This window comes from Dermochelys coriacea, chromosome 22 (assembly GCF_009764565.3).
Source record: "Dermochelys coriacea isolate rDerCor1 chromosome 22, rDerCor1.pri.v4, whole genome shotgun sequence".
Classification (NCBI taxonomy): domain Eukaryota; kingdom Metazoa; phylum Chordata; order Testudines; family Dermochelyidae; genus Dermochelys; species Dermochelys coriacea.
The window spans coordinates 15,488,375-15,501,930 of NC_050089.1; the positions used below are offsets into that span (position 1 = coordinate 15,488,375).

The 13,556-nt window shown below is 42.6% G+C and overlaps 1 long non-coding RNA gene across 1 annotated transcript; it reads right to left on the bottom strand.

Annotated features, from left to right (window-relative positions):
- Positions 1–922: 922 nt before the first annotated feature.
- Positions 923–6,922, bottom strand: LOC119846685. Its single transcript, XR_005289944.2, has 2 exons — positions 5,508–6,922; positions 923–1,371 (listed from the first exon to the last, which is right to left on the bottom strand). It is a non-coding gene; the product is annotated as an uncharacterized LOC119846685 (long non-coding RNA).
- Between the last annotated feature and the right edge of the window lie 6,634 nt (positions 6,923–13,556).

Consider the following 13,556-nt stretch of genomic DNA (forward strand, 5'->3'; position numbering starts at 1 on the left):
AGAATTCAGAAAGAATTCTTTCTTTGTCTGTTGTGTCCCTGGAAAATCCAGTTGGAAGAAACGTGACTAGGTAATCAGCCAGAGAATGGATTAGCCAGGGCAAAGCTTCAAAAGGGCTGATAACCGGAGGAAATATATTAGCATACCCCTTCCTCCTAGAGAAGTTACACACAATCTCACAATAGCACATAAGCAATTGCATTTTAATACAATGCACCCCAAATGTATTAAGCTTAAGATTTGTCTAGGAAATTGCCACCTGTCACACCACAGTCATGGCCCTCTCCAACTGTGCAGACATACCTTAGTCCAGTCCAATAGCACCCCCTGCCACTCTAGTTCCTGGATGAATTGTGTGATGGTGTTTAGGAAATAAATAAGCAGTGATTAGGATGAGATCTACCAGACTCAGCCACCTGTGAACTATGAACCCAATTCATCTCCCACTGAAGCAAGTGGCAAGACTCCTATCAGACTCTAAATCCAAAATCTAATGAAACTAAGTGCCTGATTCAGTAAAGTGCTTAAACATGTGCTCAAGTCCCATTGAAGTTAATGGGGCTTAAAAACATTACTGAATCAGGGTCTAAGAGTGGATTTGAATTCATCTCTCCAGAGGTATCAGGCTAGTGCATTCAACCCTAATACCACCTACTTCCCCATTCCACACCTTTACAAAGGAGGAAGCATCATAAAAGGGCATCTGTCCAATGGCAGAGCAGGAAACAAATACAGGAGCCGTCGTTTACCATTCATGTCAACACTGTTGTAAAAACTGGGCCGATAAATTTACCTTAGTTGTGAGCTCATCTGTGGGACAGTGGATAAAAATGGATAAAAGTTTAAGAAACATTCCAATAACCTAGATTCTTTGGGCCCGTATATTAATGCAACAGGGAACAAACTTGTAGGGAGACACTTGTATACAAATCCTTTTTTATTGTATCTTGTAACAATATATTTGCGTACCAATAGAGAAAACCATGTTAATCCGGTTAATTCAAAAGCGCAAAGCAATTAATTATGGAGAAATGTTTCTAGAAAGACAGGATGGTGCTTGTGCATGATGCAGCTTCTGGCTGGCAGTCTCAGTGGTGCTGAGGACTCCCATCTTTGGCTTTTTGCGCCCAGCTGGCTCTTTGAGTAGGTAGGAGGCCTTGCACTGGATACATGGCTATTGCCCAGCACCGGTGAGTTTTTAGAAGGTGATGCTGGCTTCTATCACTTGGCATTTCTCCCCACTACCACTATGACAATTATAATGATGAGGAAAATTACTCCTACGACGATCCCGATGATATTCAGCATGCGGGCAGTGCGAGAAGCTTGGGATGCTCGCTCCATGTCACCTGTCCCAGCAGCATTCTCTACCTGGAAGGGAAGCACAGCCCACCTCACCCATCAAAACAGTTATTTAGATTCCACGCTTATAAAACCCCACCCCAAAGGGTGCCCATCCAACGGTCCGTGTGCCGTCAATATATACAAGGACATAGGAATTACAAAGAAACAATCAAAAAGCAGCTGCATGTCTCCCTCTCACCTATCACATGTCATTTGATTAACTCTCACATGACCAACATAGCTTAAACGCATAAGAACAGCCATACTGGGTCAGACCAATGGTCCATCTAGCTCAGTATCCTGTCTTCTGATAGTGGCAGGTGCCAGATGCTTCAGTGGGAAATGAACAGAACAGGGTAATTATCGAGTGATCCATCCCCTGTCGTCCACTCCCAGCTTCTGGCAGTCAGAGGTTTAGGGACACCCAGAGCATGAGATTGCATCCCTGACCATGTTGGCTACTAGCCATTGATGGACATATCCTCCATGAACTTATCTAGTTCTTTTTTGAACCCAGTTGTACTTTTAGCATTTTACAACTTCCTCTTGCAATGAGTTCCACAGGTTAGTTGTGTGTTGTGTGAAGAAGTACTTCCTCATATTTGTTTTAAACTTGCTGCCTATTAATTTCATTGGGTGACCCCGGGTTCTTGTTTTATGTGTTAAGGGATAAGTACCACTTCCCTATTCGTCTTCTCCACAACCTTCATGATTTTATAGACCTCTATTATGTCCCCCCCCACTTAGTCGGCTCTTTTCTAAGCTTAACAGTCCCAGTCTTTTTAATCTCTTCTCAGATGGAAGCTGTTCCAGACCCCTCATTCTAATATATCTTTTTTGAGATGAGACAACCAGAACTGCACACAGTATTCAAGGTGTAGGCGTATCCACCAGTCAGAAATCCTACCATTAGCTGTTTCAGCCTTTGGACATACCTATTCAAAGACGTGGGTTTTCCACCATGCCTCAAGGTTCAACAAATTCTGGGGGAATCCATTTATCCTAGGTACGTATCTGTCCCCATTACAACAATAACTGAGCACCTCACAGTCACTAGTAAATTTATCCTCACAGCACCCCAGTGAGGTAAGGGAGGGTAGCTATGCCCATTTTACAGGTGGGGAAGTAAGTCACAGGGAGGCTAGCATCCTTGCCATTGGACCATCATGGGAGGAGGCTGAACACTTCAGAGGAAAGGGGGCTAGGTTTCCAGATGGAGGTCAGTCACATGCAGGACGAGAGCTGATCAAAGTGTGGATGGAAAACATTAAAAAAAATTCATCAACATTCCTGTGATTTTCTGGGAGGTCTTTTTATTTTTAATCAGCTCTCTTCAGGATCTTCCTCTCATACCCTGTTTGCTGCATCACAGAATATGGAGGGGGTGATTAATTAAGTTGTCGGTTGGGGAGAAAGGGAGGGTGGAATAATACAAAGCAGAAATTCAATCATTCAGTCACCAAAAGGAAATAAAGGGTTAAGTGACTGGGTTTTTTATAAGTAAATTTGGCAGGCTTCAAGACTAAAGCCCTGATCCTGCCAAGACTTACTGCATGCACATAGCTTTACACATCTGAGTAACCCCATGGACATCGGTAGAACTACTCATGTTCATATTTTTAGGCCTGTGCAGAACTGGGGCTTAACACCCTGGCTCCACAGAACAAGCATGTCTGGATAGAGGTGGGGGAGTACGATCGTAATACAATTTGTTTCACAAATTTTACTCCTCCTGTCTGTGACTGGTCTGCAAACAGACTGGCTGTTATTTCATTATTGGAAGTTACTGGGTGGGTAGTTTTGTGAATAACTTGGTGGCTTGCTCATCTGTAGGCAGCTCATTGAACGTTTGCGATATTTGGAATGTGATCTACCCGTTTTCTAAAGAATTCAGAGCTTTTAAGGCCAGAAGGAACCACTCTGATCATTTAGTCTGAGCTCCTCTATAACACAGGCCAGGGAATTTCACCCAGTCGTTCCTCATGTGAAGGAAATTGCTCTTCTCAGTACACAAGTGAACACTATTGAGACCAATAACTTGTGGCAGAACTACAGCATGTCTCTTAGGAGGATGAGCAATGTCTATTTAACGACTCCAAAGATAGTGAATTTAGCAATTCCTTTTTGGTAAGTTGTCCAAAGATAGTGAATTTAGCACTTCCTTTTTGGTAAGTTGTTCCAGTGTTTAATTACCCTCACTGCTAAAAGACTGAGTCTTATTTCCTATTTGAATATTTCTAGCTGCAGCTTCCAGCCATTGGACCTTGTTCTGTCTCTTTCTGCTAGCCTAAAGATAGCCTTAATGTCAGATATCTTCTTGATGTGTAAGTACTCAGGGAAGATTTTAAAAAATATTTAGGATTTCAATGGCAATAAGGTGTCTCGTTGCTTCTGAAAATCCCACTAGACGATTATCTGACTCTTTAGCTGCCTAAATATGTTTGAAAATCTGGCTTTTAGCAACAGTGAATGTATCACCTTGCTATAACATATGCTATGGAGTCATCACCAGTTTCATGAGCTATGTACATATTTATTCCTTCCTTTGAAAATCAACATATGCAAAAGAAACTGTTGTTTCCATCACTGGAATTAAATAAGGAATAAGCTCTCTCCACTGAGGAAACCCTAAAAATCCATGAAGGAGGAAGAAACCCAGCATACAGAGAGACTGATTCTCCTGGGAAAGTGACCTTAGATTAGATATCAGGGAAAGGCCTTCTAAAGGCCTTTATTACTTGGAAAAGAATATGAGATCAAACCCAGCAAAATATTTTTAGTGCAGCTATGATGGCAGCTGATAAGGCCAAGCATGAGCCGTGAGGAAAGAGCAGAAAATATTGCCCCTCACCCTCCCTGACTTCTAACCTTTCAAATGCCTTTAACCCTCTTCCCCTCCCGTTTCCTCCTCAAATTCCACAGCCATCTGGTTTGTGTTCTTCCTCATGGGGAGGACCTCTCTCTGATGAGATAGCCTTACTCCCTAGTCTGGTGGGAGAGGCTGCTGCCAGATTAAACCATGCTTCCTAGTGGGAGGCAGCAGATCTGGCTAAGCACCAATCATGTGCCCCCTCTCCACTTGGCCAGTCACCAACCCTGTCACAGAAGGGACACATGTTGGCACTGAAACCCCACGACGCATGTCCTCTTTGCTCAAAGAGGTTATATGGCTAATTAAAGTGGAGCCACATTCCTCACCAGAGTATCGGTGGTATCCTGTGCTGTCGTCCCTGTGTATTTACTTTATCGATCAACAAGTCTCTTAGGGCAATGACAGCTTCAATACTCCACTTAGTTATTGCTCAGAAGAAAATACATGTCAACTGGATATCTCAATAAAAATGAAAAGAAAAAAGAAAAAAACACCTTTCACAGACAAAGGTTTCTAGTAGCCAAATTTTCCTACTCAGCACATCAGCTCACTGATGGATTTGTCTATAAAATTCTAAATATCTTTGGGAACTGGGGAAAAAACAGTACAAATTATTTGTATAGATGCAAAAAGGCAATTCCTAATGAATCCTCATGAAAGAGTCTGTGCTGTCAGGGACTGATGGCCTCTGTTTATACCCAGAATTGTCCCAGCACATATGCATAACTGTGAATCTATCTACATGGTTAGTTGTGTGATGTGAATACACAGAAAGAGGATTAAGTGTGCATTGGTCACAATGAAACTCATGGCAGAATTTGATCACTCCAAGGCAAAGGTCCTCAGCTACTGTCCCCAGGAGGTGAAAATCCCCATTCTCAAGCTAATGGTCAGAACGCTGGACACAGAAGTCAGTGCTGCGTCTCTCCATTCACAAGGCACACAAACAGCCCACACTCCAGTGCTCACACACATATCCTTCACTTACACCCAACACCACCTACAAAGCAACAGTTCAAGAGAGAAGTGTTGTCCCTTCCCAGTCAATTCACCTTTGGAAGCAGCAGTCCCCACACTTGCTTAAAGGAGCCCTAGAAGATTGCTAAAGGAAAATTGCACCATTCCCTATAACTTCTGGGAATAAAATCCAAATGTTTAAACACCTTTGCATTGAAAATTAGAGCTTCTCCAATTCTCTCTGTAACAGACATTTTAAGACCACAGTTGTAAATCAAAGTTTGGAAATACACCAATGAAAAAATGAATGAACATAAATAAATGCCAGACTTACTCTGAGAGAAAAGATGAGAGCAGCTATTCCAAGTGGAAGGCAACAGCACAACAAGTTAAAGATAGACAGGGCCAGGTAAGTAGGGACATTTCTTTGAGCTGTCTCCATCTTCAGAAGCTGTCCTGTTTAAATTCTCTATTGCAGAAGCTAGGAAGGCTTTGAAGAATAGTAACACTGCTTCCTCTGTTAAATCTTGCAATAGGGGAGGGGGGAGTAACCAAGGGAAACATACTGCTGAGTAAAGCATGCACTTGCGTGCAAGGTTTACAGACTCCCTTCCCAATCCCATCCCATCAACTACTGGTTGAGTTTGTAACCAAGCTACTCACCTGTTTCAAATTAAATTTCTGTGACGAATCTAGTAGGATTTTCAGACTGAAATCCTGTTTGGGGGGGTCCAACTGGACTGCTAATAAACCCTTGATACTGTAAAACAGAACACTGTTCTTGAGGAGTGGGCAATTCAGCTTCCAGCTGTCTTATGGTATAAAAAGTAGAGCTGCAGAAAAACTTCAACTCAGCCATTCTCCATCAGAGACAGCGGTGCCATCCAAAATTGAAAGGCTTCTCAAAATGTCAATTTCACAGACCTTTCATTTTGGAGAAAAACTTGGGGAGGGAGGGGAAAGTTGTCCCATTTCAACATTTGTAGAACAAAATATTTTTAGCTTCCATTTCAATATTTTTTGGTTGTTTTGTATTATAAAATAGATTATAATATAAATTGAAAAAGCCAAAACTTTTCTTTGGTGGAGAATTTCGAAGTTTGAATGAAAGCCAAATTTCAACACCGCAAAACCCCTCTGCAAAATGCAATTTCCATCCTCCTTGCAGACCTAACAGCAAGTTATCTACTGGGGCTTTTTCTATAGGTTTTCATTTCTGGGTTACAACACCAACGACCATCTATGGCTTGAGCATTTCTTTTTCTTGGGGGGGGGGCACTTTGCAACCAGCTGGGAATTATCAGTTTCACCTCAGGCCTTCAGCTCAAGCAGCCGCGAGTTACTGTTTATATTACAGTAGCATCTAGAGGGTGCAACTGAGATCAGGGTCCACTGTGCTCCATGCTGCATAGACACATGGTGAGAAACAGTCCCTGCTCCAAAGAGCTTCCAATCTCAAAAGACAAGACAAAGGGAGGGAAGAAAGGAAATAGTATTGTCCTCATTTTACAGAGGGGAAGCTGAGGTGGAGAGAGATTAAGGGATTTAACAAGAAAATCTGTGGCAAAGCACATGCCAAAAACAGATCTCCTGAGTCCCTGTCTAATGCCCTACCCATAAAACCATTACTCCCCTCCCACTCAGTCATCATTGCTTAAGTTATAACCCACCTCCTCCTTCAATCCCACTCTGCTGTAGACTATCCCCTATGCCCCTGAGGAGGAACAGAAGAGTTCCTCAACCACTTAACAGCAAGAAGAGAAAGGCAGTCAAGATGAGAACATCGTGCCTTGCTCATGCACCATGACATGATTATGTTGCATGGTAGCAGCGCAACATTAAGATGCAGATGCTACCATGAGATGTCAAGAGATTGTAACTGTACTTTATAGGGGCTCCCGCTGACTCCATGTGGCAGCGAACTGGCTAATCCTCAGGCTGGCAGGGGTGGAGTTTTGCACCTGTGGAGGTCAAGCTGGGTGTTGTGTTCATTGTGCGGCTGAGGTGGACGTATATTTATATTAGAGAGTCAACGAGAGTCAAACTGCTCTTCCTCCCAGCTGACCCACGGACTCATGCTGGGATAGCTAGGGAGAAAGAACATGCCTAACTCTGACATGTGTTGTGTCATTCACAGCACTCTGGGTGCCAGCCTCAACAGAACCGCTGCTGCATTATGGCACATGTCCAAACGAGGCTGACAAGTCCCATTGTCTTTTGGAAAGCAACAACAAATCCTACAAATACGACACCACACCTGCATGCCCCCTACACTTCCTCAAACTGTCAGAGAATCTACTACTTGACCTAACACCTCACTGGTTGGCTGCCCTCAGATCACACTTGGATATGGATTTCAGGGCATGCATAACCCATGCAAGTGATCTTTGATCCCAACTCTGAATAAAAGCACACACAAGCTAGCATTGACTTAAATGCCACTCTGACACGCCTTCTGCTCACAGAGGAGGGGGCAAAATGGGTTGCAGCTAAAGCAGTGCTCAGAGGAATATAACAGAACAACCACTGCATGAGGTACATAGGCATTGGGACCAATCCTACAGCCCTGGCTTTGGCAAGACTCCTGATTCATTTGCCCAAGGCTCTAGGAAGGGCAGTGGTCTTCTTAACTCAAGAAATTCCCTTGTGGGATTTGTTCTCTAGGACAATGTGAGGTGGAGTTTTCTGACATTGAACTAGGAGAACAGGGAAGGGACTGTGGAGATTTGTTGGACTTGGAAGTTCTGCAGGCCCCTCTTTCCGGGGGCTTGGCTGGCTGCAGGATTCAGTGTCACAGGAACCAGCTAATGGCTGCTATACTCACATATTATATATTTCAGTCTAGTTTAAATTTCCATGGCACCTTTTATCCCAATTTCTCAAGAAGCTGTAAATGCTACGGACCTGAATTCTGGGCAGATGCCACCCCGTTAGTGTGTTCACAACTTAAAAAACTGGGTTCCCTATTTCACCAACTCTTCTGGAGTGGAGCATAGTAGTCAGAACCCTGCACAATAGTGAAGGGAAGGGGAAATGTTGGCCAAGGAAAGTGCCCATGAGACCTAGCAAGTCCATGCAGAGGAGACAGGACCTAGGTTTTTAAGACCTCCTCCCTTCCCACAAGAGAAGAATGAGTTTCAAGCAGGAGGAAACAACTTGTAAACAATGCAGCAAGTCCCTGTCTAAACTAGGGATTTGCACTGGTGCAGCTATTGATGGCATCTTTGTGATGGAATCTAAGGGAGTGCCTTGGCTCTGTCCTGCCTTTCACTGCTGAGCTGCTTCTGCATCTCTCCAGTGTGATTTGTGTGCTGGCAACCTACTGTGCTGACCCACAGTCAGCACCCTACCATCTCTGGGGGGAATCTTCCCCTTCCTATGTTGGGAACATTGCTTGGCTGCGGGCATTGTTATTGCAGCTTGATCTAGGAGTGATAATACATGTACATGCCTGCGTGAATGCTTGTAGTGGCAAAATGCTGCATGGTCAGCACTTCCATATAGTCCATCAAAGGCTGTAGCCTCAGCAAGGATTGATACTGTAACCCTCATAAGCTGATTTCCCCACTGAAGCAAGATGGACACAGGGCCCCTGCTAAAAATAATACCTGGATTGTTACCACAGTGCACCTCTCCTTTACAAAGCATTACTTATGGCTTTACACACAGGTGGCTCACCCAAGCTGTGCGAGTAACTAGGAGCAATGAGATGAAACTAAGGCCTTGGAGATTTCATAACACTGGTAGCTGCATCTGTGCAAGTCCCTGGTATAAGCAGGCCAAGCGACTGTCTGCTAGGATTTGCCTCAGGTTCTGCTCAACCCTGATTGTGACTGAGTTTCAAGACATGCCAAGTCTATCTACAGTGGAATTTGCATTGGCAGCAGGGTGGATTTGATTTAAATCACAAGTCAGGAAGACTCGATTTAATCATGGTTTTCTACATAAAAGTGCATCTTGTTGGTTGTTATAACCTTAATACATATTCTTCACAACTCAGAGATAGATATAGGTTTCATATTTAGAAGGTACACGCTATACATTTTTAAACAGTGATTTATTTTGAAAACTTTTCAGATGAGTTTTACAGCTATATCAGAAAATGAATGATTGTTTGGTTATTTCATTTACCAAAAGTAATTGAAGCAGATATTTATGAAGTCACTGGGAGGTGAACTATCTCCCATTCAACAGTTAATCATTAATATTTGGAGGATTTTCTTGCCAGGCTGTATTAGGAGGAGAACATCACCAGGCAGACATTTAAATTGTTTTATTTAACTAAAACAACAACGTTAAGTATTCTGAATTTTTTTCTTCAACAGCACACATATAATATTTTAACAAAACAAGCATATGTCCCTCCCTTCTCACATTTTTCTCCAGACTTCTTGTCCTTACCCAGATCTATTCTGCCCCCAACAATCTTCTGTTCATTGAACTTTTTGAAACTTTGCACTCTTAGAGAGAGATAAGGGATTGACTCTGTGCACAAATTTGCAGAAGGACAATAGAGTTGACGTCTGTTATTTCTCACTTCTAAATATTATTTATTTATTTTAAAACATTTTTGCAGTTAACAAGCATGTTATCTCTGGAGATACAAATCCACAGTTTGAGAACTGCAAAACGAAGCATCTCTGATGGTGTGTTCTAGACTGAGCATCAAGTCCCATTGGGTAGATAGAAAGATTAACCTAAATAATCTATACAGAAGCCCCCTGGAACCCATAAGATTGGGTCCCTAATCCATGAACTATTGGAACTCATTTACAAGACTTTTCTTAAACATTACATGAATATATTGTCTCATACTATAGAATTAGAATTTATAATTCCTATTCCACAATGAGATATCTTTGAGCTATAATGTATCTTCATTAAAACTATCTTTAGATAGGTTTTTTCCTCAAAAAGCATTTTATCAAAAAATCTGATTTAAATTTAAAAAAATCGGATTTTTAATTTTTTTTAAAAAATCATTGATTTTTATCCACCCTGATTGGCAGAGCTCGCCATTAATGGCTATAACCAGGACAGATCTCCAGAATGCCTTAATAAGATCTCAGAATGTGCAACAGTCTCCAAGGGAACTAACTGGCACTATCAGAGTCATTTAAAACTGGACTGGACAGAGCAAACAGGGTGACAATCTCACAGTAGCCCATGGACTAGACTGCTCTAACAGGGCTTTCCCCTCTACAGAATGTGTGAGTTTTTGAGATTTACTGTCACTCTGCAATGTGACGCATACAGAGAAGTTGTCACTGTAGTTTCTCTACTGACATACAAATAGCCTTGCCCAAAAAGAAATTTAATCTAGAAAAAACTCATGGATTTAAACAGATGGCTTGAAGGTGGAGGTTAATATATAAAGAATGGAATCTCCTAATTCCTATTTAGCACCCCCTCTCATTGTCACTGTAAGGCTTGGTGGTATCTGGATAGTGAGCGAGAAGGGATGGAGACATAGAAGTCCTCTTCACAGACCATACACCATCTACCTGCTCACCAGCGGACTAGGCCTGCTATATCCCATGCTGAAATGCAGACAGGTCAGTGAAACAGGGATTGCTTTTACAATGGGAGAGCATCGTTGCAAGGAAAGGAATTAGAGCAACATTCAGAAGAGGTGAAGAAGACGAAAGGGTTATTGAAGGGGACAATGTCTCAGTCACCTCTGACTCTTCCTGGTCTCTCTGAGCACAACGCTACTAGATCTCAGGCTCCACCTGTCTCTTGGAGTGAATCATTCGAAACTTCCACTCTCCGTCTGGGCCCTGGGTTGCAATCCCCTGGTACTAATCGTGATTGCCTCAGCAGGTCCGACTCAGTTCTAAATCCTGCAATTCTGTTCCCTCCATGGCAATAACAATAGTAATCCGTGACCAAAACCAAGAATCGTTTATTTATAACCAAAGCATTTAAGAGAAAACAGATCTTAACAATAAAACAGATTATATGCCTGGCTGGTTAATCATCTTCCACACGGGGATCCTCGTAGAATTAATCCTTATTAACTCTTCCACAGAACCTCTTACCTCGGTATCAGCTTCTCTTCCTGATGGAGCTCAGCCCCTGACAACTCACCCCCCTCCACAGGAATCTAGTAACTTTTTCCACTGTTTATAGCCCTTTTCATGCGGTAACCCCCAGCTCTCGCAAAGCAAGGTTTGCAACTTGTTGGAAACGGGATCCTAGAAGTGAATAGTTTGCCCCGTTGTCTTTCCAGCGTGTGTTTTGCTGGTCTTATTTGGAGAGCAATTGTGTCACTTTCCTGCAGATTCCCACTAAATCTGAGCATTGTAGGTACATCATAAACATTCCAATATAAGTTAGATCGGTACACTCATACAGGAGATTCTGGTAACCCAATATACAATAACTCCCCCTCACTGACCTGGCCACGTACAGTGTTCATAAAATTGTTACATCTCCGTATTTGTAACATTATTACATACCAGCTCCAAGTCTGTCCAGACAATAACCTTTTTCTTAATCAGATAAAACATTCCTCAATAAGACAGGGATTTATCAACTGGGGCAGCACATGGGGAATATGAGACTTTAGCCAGAAAACATGGGAACAAAAGAACCCAGGCTTCTTCCTGAAAAATATAGAGAATTAATCTCTCTCTTCCATGAAGTCATATGTCTGCAGGGCTTGTTACACAAGAAATCTCTATAATCTGCTGCATAAAGGGGAACAGGGAAAGAAATTGCACATTCTTTTCCTTGCCTCTGTGACACCAACGACTTTTCAAACACAGCTGCAACCCTTTCGTGTCTACTTTTCCTATCTGAGTTGAAACAGCAAAGACAGACATCCTGGCTACCTCTATTCCAAACTCCAGTGCCAATAGGAGCAATTTCCCAGGCTCCAGCCTCAGAAAGGCAAGTCTGCATTTCAGTAAAACCATAACTAAAGATAAGACACGACTTCCTGCCCACAGCAGAATTCAGGGACTAAGAGAAACCAAAGAGTGACATGACAAAAGAGAAGGTTATGGAGCTTTGGGCTGACTGTGAAGAATAGTGGATAACACCCTTTTCCTCTGGAACATCTGCACACTGATAGTTATTTGGTTTTGGAGCTTCTGGCAGGTGTGTTTCATTTATGAAAGGCCATAATTTGACAACTTTAGTGACTGTGGTCCTCTCTTTACCCACAGAGCTGTTATGACACAGTGCAAGTTCCTCCAGTCGACATGCATCAGCCCTGCCATGAAAAAGCCACTACAAAGAATGAAGGAGACGTATATTCTCCAGAGCTTAGTTGATTATTGGCCACTCTGATGAAACACTGGCTGTGGTAGCTTTTGTTATATGGACATCTGTTTGCTGCTGAGTCCAACCAAACTCATCTCACAGAAGCTGCTCAACAGCCATCTGAAGGTAAATGATTTCCTGCTATGACACAGAGGCCCATGGGTGCCAACTGGCAAAAGGTTCATTGTTCTTGCATTGTACGTGCAACTCCTGTCTCAGACCTGACAAACTCACTACATGGAATACATGGCTTTCATGGCATTTATCCCTAAAGGGTAGCATGTGAGGTCTTTACTGAAAGCATGCAACTTATCAATATTCAAAATCACTGCGAGATGTGTGCTTGGTTGATATTTAAGGAATAATGTAACTATATTGAAAATTATGCCTTAGGGCCTTGAAATGTAAATGAGAGAACAGGCCATCATATGTCTCGTTGCTGGCCCATTCAAGTGGGTGTGGATAGCTGTCACCCCTCTTTGGCCAGCTGATTTTGTAATGTGTTGCTCAACTGTCCACCATAGCAACAACCCAGAACAGTGGAAAACCATCAGAGAGAAACTATAAATGTCAAAGCCACTTGGCAGTGAAAAGGAATGACAAGAAGCAAGGGGGATCCCCTGTCTGTGAATAAAAGACAAAAGGCTGATTCAGTATATCATGGTGGAGAAAGACACAATCTGTGTCCATTCACTGAGGAGTGGGGTGCTTCATGAAAGCGGGGTTCTGACTCCTTAGGGCCAGCAAATGCAGCAAAACACTGAACTGCGGGGTGAGAATCAACTTTATTAGAGCGGAAAGGTAAAGGGTAGACCCTAGACTGTGGTTTTCTATTTTGTTTAGAATGTAACCATTTGTTTCCATCCTCCACACTTGTTCCTTTCTATTTGAATCTCCATTCTTTCTTAAATAAATCTCCTTTTGTTTTATCATAATTGAACTCAAGTGCTGCATGTGATACAGGAGGGGTGGGCTAAGGTAAAACTGGGGTACACTATTCCTTTGGGAACAGAAGGTCTGGGATTTCTGTGGGTGATTAGGAGTGAGACACCACCAGAGGACATTTTGTAGCAGTTAAGGGGCATCTATTGTCAGCCTACAGGGGAAAGGCAGG